Genomic DNA, 8,891 nt, shown 5'->3' on the forward strand with positions numbered 1-8,891 from the left:
CAAGTGTGTTCTCTGAACGTAGATATTGGTTTCGCTTTTCATGTTTTATGGTTCAGGGATTCTTTAGTCCTACTGTCAAACTAAAGAGGAAAAATGAGGTAAAAGTAATATAAGTAGTTTATTTGGGCCAAGTTTGAGGACTACAGCCTGGGAGCATAAATTCAAGTTTTCCTGAATATATGCTCCAATTAGCAGCAGTTATCATCGGGTTTTTAAAGGAAAAAAAAAAAAAAGAGGCAGTTCCTAAGTTCTTTACTAATAATTTACATTAATAACAAAGACTATTTACAGGTTATAAATCGAGTTTGTATAAAAAATATCAGGATAGTAAGTGAGGCAACTAGTCAGGAACTAAATGCCCTTAAGCAGTTGCCCCCAGGCATGGGTGTGAAGGGGTATGACCAAACTTCCACACTCAGGCCTCTCTGGGCCTGATAAATTTTGCATACCTCACATAGGTCAGAGCTCTGAGCTATTTTTTTTTTTTCTATTCTCACTACAAAGGGTAATTCACTTATATCCTGAAGTTCAAAACTGTTGTATTTTTTTCCCAAACAAATGTTGGCCCTCCAGCCCATAGGCTTACAGTGGACAGTTGACAATAGTCATTGCCAGAATGATTCCTCCTTGGAAATCTCAAAAGAAAACAAACAAACAAAAAAGAAAAAAGAAAAGAAATCAAACCTTGTCAGCAACGTCAGTTGGTTATTTAACTGACCCAGAGACTAGAAAGTAGAGACAATGTTTTCACAAAACTGAGTTTGATTTTATCTGTCTGTGATGTATGTAAATGGAGGAAGTGGGATAGTGGTCAGGAAACTTGAGAGACTGTGGACACCCAGAGGAGGATATGGCAATCACTCCAGCTTTCCTGTGGAGATGAGGTTGTGGATGGAAAGTTTTTACGAAATAACCATGAGTAAAATAGCTGCTGGAGTTGCAGAAAAAGGACAGAGCAAAGTGGTAGAAGAAACAGAGGGGTGAGAAGTAGATTGGAGTTAATGCTTTTTCTCACCACCACTGGATAGAGGTTCAGATACTTAAATTCTCTGAACACCTGTCCTCTTATGAGAGGGACAGTTTAATTACATGTGATCCCATCTACTTATAACACTCCATTCTTTCCAGTTGTTTTAGAATTTTATAGCTTTTGCAGGGTGGGCAATAGAATGGAAAGATAGAGAACATAGACACTGCTGTCAGATTTATTGGACCCAAATTCTGGCTGTGTTACTTTCTGTGAATCCTGTGTGACCTCAGGCAAGTCACTTCACCTTTTGGTGCTTAAGGTATTTATGTTCAATGTAGAGATTTTTTTTTTTTTAAGTTAACATGTTTAATACTTGTAAAAATATTTCTAAGAACATTAAAATTAAAATACACATGTTTGCTTTAATGGGATAATATAATAGAAATACTATAGACTAGGAAAGTGCATTTGAAGGTATTGTGCAAGTACAGAGAGGAATTATAGTTTAAGCTTTAATCATCGCTCTTATGTGCTTAGCAGACAGTCAGCAGCGTCTTTGCTGAATGCATCATCCCATCTTCACTACCCTCTCCTTTCTCCTCATTGTATCTGGCAACAGTTCTGAAGAGGCGTTGGAGTTCATTTATTAATTTGGGGAAGTGTAGTGTAAGGTGCAGTCCCCAGAAACCTTCAGCTTCTTCCATGGGAATTTCTCTTTCCACTGGCTCCTTTTGGGGCTTGCCTTGTCAGGAGAGGAGGCCTCCGTGGTAAACAACGCTAGAATGCCATGAATGTGTGGCCCTCCCTTTCCCCACTGCCCCAAGCAGGATGCTTGCCCTGCTGCCTCCCTAGTCCCTTGTCCCACAGATGGTTCTGCTTCAGGCTCACACCACTCACTGCCCCTCCTCCCAGATTCCTCCCTTCACACCCATCATCACTATTCCTGGAAGGTCTCTGCTTCTTCCTGGGCTGCTCAGGGCCATGGGAACTGGGCATCTGGTTGTTGCTGGGGAAGGGCAAAGCCTGCCTTTGACTTGCAGAGTTTACCAAGCTGTTTATGAGAAAGGACCTCATGCATGACCACTCCTGGGTTTGCCAGGAAGAGGCCCCCCGATGCTGAACTTGTGTCAGTGCCCTTTACAAGACCTGTGAATTTTCTCCTTGCCCTCTGCTTAGAATTTAAATTAAATGCTTATTTTATAGAGGAGAGATCTAAAGAAAAAGAGCTTCTCTTTTTTTGATTTGAGGAATTTACAACTTTTCTGAGATTCCTTATTGATATTAAATAATGTAAATAAGTGGAAGCTTGTTAGTATATGGGTTTCTAACTCTTCAGGGACGCAAGACTTTAAGAGATCATGGATGGTTTTCTGTAAGAGTTTAGTTTTTTCTTAGTGTTTTTGTGGCTTTTATTTCCATAGACAAGTGCTGAGACATGAGGAAGGGAGAAAAGAGGTCCTGGCTTGTTTCCTAACCTTCCAAGATTCCATCAAAACCTCAAATTTTCTGACCCCTTTGTTGTGTGACTTTTGGTGAGGCTGGCTCCTATCTGTGCTAAGGTGATAAAGAACAGCTCCTTCTGTGCCAAACACAGACGCAGACATGATTGTCATGCTAGTATATGTAAAAGTCCAATTAAATTGTGGGTGAAGGATTGAGGGCTTGGTATCTTATATTTATAAACATTTTAAGTTCATCCTTTGGGGCTTGTGGTATGGCTGTGATTGCTGAGTGGTTGTTTATTTACTTATTTATTTTTCATTTTCTGGGTACATAGTAGGTATATATATTTATGTGTTACATGAGATATTTTATTGTAAGCTCTGTTAGAGCTGGGTGGGTTGAATGTGGAGATAAATCAAGGGAATTCAGAAGGATATTTGTGATAACTAAATGACCTTAAAGCAAAACTCACGCTTATGTTTGAATTTTGCTTCACTACATAGTAGCTGTTTTATATTAAGTAAATTACTTCAGCCATTTCTCATCTTCAGTTTCTTCCTGTCTTAAATATGGCTGCAAATAGCACCTGTATTTTCAGAATGTCATGGGATTAAGTGGGTTCTTACTGGTAAAACATTTAGAATAGTGTCTGGCATAAAGAACATGGCAGTGAAAACTTGTGTTAAATAAACTGGAACTTTCTTGGTAAGCAGAAGAAGCTCAGTTGTAGGAAGGGTTTCTTACATTTGCAGAGCACAAATAGGCCATGGAAGGTCCTCAGTGAACCTGGTACTACTTCACCTAATTTCCTCTTAGGTCTAATGTGTGCAGTATTCATATGTCTGCCAAGGATCAAAAAAAGAGGGAGATTAACTCTCCTTCATAAGTGTAAAATTTTTATTACAGGGGTGGAAAGGAGGGAATATCTACAAGGAGATGGCCAAAAGCAGCAAAAATTAGCCAGAGCCTTGAGACTTCCTAAGTCTTATTAAGGCGTATCAAGACATTGCCCCACTTGAGGCTGCATTAACACTAGATGGGCAGGGTAATGATTTTCACCTATGAGATGACTTTCAAAGTGAATTTGGTAAAAAGATTTAAACAAGCTTATGAGAATGTCATAAAACTCAGTCAGAGGAAAGAACCTGGGGTTATTGAGGAAAACAAGATCAGCATGACCTCCTTGAAAAGGGCATCACTTTGGAACCACAGTGGCTGCCCGTAAATGTCCTAAATTTTTTTTTTGTTTTGCATGTGAAATTTGGCCAGTCATATATGCAAGCAATAAGGGTATCTCAATAGGGACAGAGCTATTTAGGGCAATAAAGGTTTTTATGAGAGTACTCTCTCAATTGTTGTTTGTTTTATATCTCTCTTTTATATCACACTAGCAATAATATATTTTAGTAGGCACTATAAAGTATTAGATCCTTTATACCTGGAAAGTCATTGCTTGTTTGGAATGTTCTTGAAATTTAGATGAACTCATATTTTTAAGAAATACCACAAAATGTTTTGTTTTAATTTTTGTATAATTAATTGTGTCTTTACTTTTTATCATATCAACCTGTGATGGTACCAAATATACTGGATTCCTCCCTACTGTATCCTTTGGTAACTCTATAGAGCATGACTTAGCCTCTTATTTACAGAAACAAGAAAGACATCTTTCACTGGTGCTAAGTTTTTTAGAAAGCATAACTCATTTTAGTAAATGCAGAAATTAAATAGACTACATTTACAACTATGTGTAAAGCTATCATTTGGAATAAATACTATTAACATTTGTTATCTTCATTTAAAATCTTTAGCTTTTATAAAACAAAGGATTTAAAAACTCATCCTAAATTCTCTATGCAAATAATATAAGTGGTTATGTGTATTCTTGAATTTCAGATTTTTATTCTTTAAACTACACGTGAATTGACCAAAAAATTATACAATGTTAATTGCTATCTTTTTAAAGAATCTATACATTTTATTAAATAGTTTATAACTTCCTGCAACTGACAGTTTTGTGTTCAACATTATGTTTTTGAAACCAAGCCATGTTGATAAATATCTAGCTTATTTGCTTTAATGTGTTTAGTATCTTATAATACATTATCTGTTTATGCCAATTGATACACCTATCTCTGTGAACACTTAGGTTAGTTTTTTTTCTAATATTCCATTCTGAATTTTTTTTTTTTGGGGGGTGACGATTCCACTAAATACTCAGTTGATTCTGCTAAATGCTCAATTTCATCACATCATCTGTGACTTTAAGAGATTTTTAATTTCATACCGAATTCTTCAATGACGCCTACCCTCATATCCAGCTATTTTGAGCTTTCGTAAGCATTAGCTCACTGTACAGTTCCCACCTGTTTCGACTTGGAGAATGCCTATATCAGGCTACCTACTTATACTAAAACCTGGCTGGACTTACTGGTTTACATGTATGTAACTCTTAAGGCTTGACATCTGAAGTAGGTCTTGAGAGTTCCTGAACCTGAAAATAAATAGAGGAATGGCAGAGCACGGTGGCTCATGCCTGTAATTCCAGCATTTTGGGAGGTCGAGTCGGGCATATTGCTTGAGGTCAGGAGTTTGAGACCAGCCTGGTGAAATCCTGTCTCTACAAAAAATACAAAAAATTAGTCAGGCACGGTGGCATGTGCCTGTAATTCTAGCTACTCGAGAGGCTGAGGCAGAAGAATCGCTTGAACCTGGGAGGCAGAGGTTGCAGTGAGCTGAGATTGCACCACTGCCCTCCAGCCTGGGTGACAGAGTGAGATTCTTTCTCAAAAAAAAAAAAAAAAAGAAAGAAAGAAAAAGAAAAGAAAAGAAATAGAGGAACAACCCAAGCAACCAGCAAATTATGCTTAATCATGTGGACTCAGCCAACTCTTCCTCTACCGCTACCTATACTTAATATAAAAGAAAGGACTCCATATTTACAGAAAGGGCAAGGAAATCTACTCCTTTCCTCTTTCTAGAACTGCTAAAGGTCATAGGCACTGGACACCTGGTTGCTGCTGAGGAAAGGCAAAGCCTGACTTGCACTTGGACAGTTTGCCAATCTGTTTGTGGGAAGTTGATGTCATTTGTAGTCATTCCTAGTGAGTGCCAGGAAGAAGCTGGTTTGGATGCCAGAATCTCTCTGTCTCAGTGCCATAAGTAGGCCCTCTGATCCTCACTCCTTGCCCCGCCTCTTGCTTATTTATGCAGCTCTATTCTCAGACCTTATAATACACCTCCAACCAGTGCCTGGCCCAACAAGCCACTTCAGATCCAGCAAACGGGTAAGTGGACATTACAGGAGGAGGGAAACTCTAACATGGGTTCTTCCTCTTTCATCTTGGGGAAGATTCAGGATAATTTTCTAACCAAAAGGTCTCCACAGTAATGAAGCCTAAGCACAAGACAAATGTGTTTCTGGGTTACAGGATCTGTATAATCTCCAGGCTGTATAGAGAACTGTTGAGGGTGTGAGTATCTCAGATGGCCTTGCTGCCATCAGGAAACCAGAGAGAGGAAGTTATAAGGAAGGTAATCATGCTCTGCTCTTCACTGCTCAAACCCTCTTCCCTGTGTTCTTCTATAGAGATCGCTGATTTACTCCTTAAGCAAGACTCACTGCTGCTCAGCATGGCTCAGACCAACTAATGCTTCATTCTGATCTCCTGCCTGATGTTTCTGTCTCTGAGCCAAGGTGAGATTTTTCCCCCAGACCTCCCACAACCCCAGCCATGAAGCCTTCACTCCATCCTCATGCATATGGGTTCACATGAGGAAAAGCAGAGTCAACATCAAGGGTTGTTTTCTGTTCTTCAGTGACCTTTATTGCTGATTTCATCCCATTCAAAAACATCCTCACCTCATTAGGGAGTTAGAGATGGAACTTAGAATGACCCTTTATCAGTGAGCACTGCAGGTGGCATTGGTTTATCATATTAACACTACTCATGATGGGGGTTTTGGGGATGTCTGTATGTAGACAGTCATTAGTGGAATGGTGAACTGAGGGGAGCTTTGTGTGTAGAGAAACCAGACAAGCTTGAGACAGGCAGAAGCCTGAGTACTTTGAGGCAGAAAAGCCTGAGCCCCATACATAAAAGGGACAATGGGGACACATTTCATGAGCCTCTTCATTATGTGCTCTTGTCTTGAGCAAAGACATCTTGAGAGACTATAGGTAAGATGCAGGAGGGTAGTAGTGACCAATTACTTCATGACCTATAGCATCCTTCTTTTCCTATAAAGAATCATCAGAAGCTCCTACCTCACCATCCAGCCTTTGCCCTGCTCTGAGGGTCTTTCTTAATTGTCTCTCTTTTCCAGGCCAAGAGGTCCAGACAGACTCGCCCAAGGCCCGGATCAGCTGCTCAGAAGGCACCAATGCCTATGGCTCCTACTGCTACTACTTTAATGAAGACCTTGAGACCTGGGTTGATGCAGATGTGAGTGAGGAGAGCAGTGTGGGAAGGGAGGCTCATGAAGGCAGGGGAAGCTGCCACTCTCCGGTGTGTTCAGTGGCTGATATGAGATGAGACTAGTCCCCTCCCTATCCGATCATCAGCCCAAAACTTTCCAATCTACTTTATCCAGTCATTCAGCACAGAGATGCCGGTAGTCAGTGACAGTATCATCAGGGACATTTCTGTGCTGTCCTTTTACTGACAGATCCTCTGGCAAGGCTCAGTATATCCCCCACACTTTCCTCCTCCACTGAGTGCTCCATTTGCTTCTCCAACAGCTCTACTGCCAGAATATGAATTCAGGCAACCTGGTGTCTGTGCTCACCCAGGCAGAGGGTGCCTTCGTGGCCTCACTGATTAAGGAAACTAGCACTGATGACTGCAATGTCTGGATTGGCCTCTATGACCCCAAAAAGGTCAGTCTGCAGCCTCTTTTATCTCTTGATTATCAATTTTGAGAAGAAAGAGGGAAGTCTAAACTTTGGGAACTCTAGAACCAGCTTTTATCCTTTCTTATTTTTAATAAAAGGGACTTCTTTAGAGATCCTATGATGTATGAGGTAGTGAGATTCAGTGTAGGTAGTAGGAGAGATGAGTGGAAACTGGATATTCTAAGTGTCCTGGGCACTCATTAATGCATAAACTCTACCTACTTCTAGGAAAGTATCTTTATATACCACCTCTTACCCATTTTATTATTGTCTTTCTTGAACAATATCCTTTTGTAGACTATATACAAAAAGATACTAGTGGAGGACAACCTACTTATGGCATTTGGGAGCCTGGTGTTATACTAAACAATATACCAACAACTAATGGGCAACCAGTGGCATGGTGCATATGAGGGTCATGGGTCTCAGGAGAGAAAAATAAGAAACCACATTCTATAATGAGCTTTTATTTATTTATTTATTTTGTACCAACTTCAGAACATTTGTCATTTTGTGTGAGAGTGGGAGAGAACTGGACATTCTAGGAAAGGAGAAGCTTAAAGCAAAAGCAGAGGAAAAAATGTTCTATTCTATTCATGGGAACAATAAGGTTTATTCTTACCTTATGTTTGGCCTGTTACTGAGTGTACACACAGGCCAGGTATTTCTCTTTCCAAGTCACCTCTTTCCCTCTTCTGGCCTTTCTCCATCTAGAATCGCCGTTGGCACTGGAGCAGTGGGTCCCTGGTCTCCTACAAATCCTGGGTCATTGGATCCCCAAGCAGTATCAATCCTGGCTACTGTGTGAGCCTGACTTCAAGCTCAGGTAAAAGGCAGAGAATCCATCCATTTGTTTACCATTCCCTCCTGCTGAGTTCTGGGGATGAACGTAGGAACTGGGGTAGAGATGAGGTGAGATCCTCATCCAGGAAGTAGTGAAGTGTTTTATCTTGTTTCTTGTCCCGAGTCCTAGATCCAGAGAGGGGCCACACTCCTTTCAAACCCCTTATTCTGCCTCTTCTCATTGTGTCTTAGGATTCAAGGGATGGAAGGATGTGTCTTGTGAAGAAAAGTTTTCCTTTGTCTGCAAGTTCAAAAACTAGAGGCACTGGAAAATGGACGTATAGAAGTGATCCTGCAATTACTACAGAGTCAAAAATTAAACTGGAACACATCTCCACCTCAGTTCAAACCCTCTCTTTTCTACTGAATTTGCATCGGTGACCTTTAGTACCTTACCCACCCCCAGTCTCCAGAGCCTGAAATAATAAAAATAAACATGTTTTCCCCACTGTGCTGTCTTCTGCATTTGTTCATTCCACAGTCTGTCTGAATGGTTGGGGTTGGAATGATTGCAACATTTCAGAGCTTGCTTTTTCCTGGATATTTTTTAAAGCCTCATTTACATATCATGCCTGTTGCACTTACAAACATGTGATGGCCTTTCTTATGACAAGTTAAGAAGATAAAGATTTCAGCCATATCCTACATGTTACCATGGACCTAGTTTGTGTTAAAGAAATAACTGCATTGTAAATCTAGAGATGGCTGGAATATTTGGTACCATGAAAGGATTTACATAAT

The 8,891-nt window shown here is 40.2% G+C and overlaps 1 pseudogene across 1 annotated transcript; it reads left to right on the forward strand.

The window, feature by feature from the left end:
- The first annotated feature begins 6,046 nt into the window (after positions 1-6,046).
- Positions 6,047-8,410, forward strand: LOC105514634 (annotated as a pseudogene). The gene is made up of 5 exons (XR_001002213.1): positions 6,047-6,110; positions 6,740-6,858; positions 7,155-7,292; positions 8,022-8,133; positions 8,343-8,410. The product of XR_001002213.1 is annotated as a lithostathine-1-alpha-like (transcript).
- The last annotated feature ends 481 nt before the right edge of the window (positions 8,411-8,891 follow it).

This window comes from Colobus angolensis, unplaced genomic scaffold (assembly GCF_000951035.1).
Source record: "Colobus angolensis palliatus isolate OR3802 unplaced genomic scaffold, Cang.pa_1.0 Scaffold249, whole genome shotgun sequence".
In the NCBI taxonomy this organism is placed as follows: domain Eukaryota; kingdom Metazoa; phylum Chordata; class Mammalia; order Primates; family Cercopithecidae; genus Colobus; species Colobus angolensis.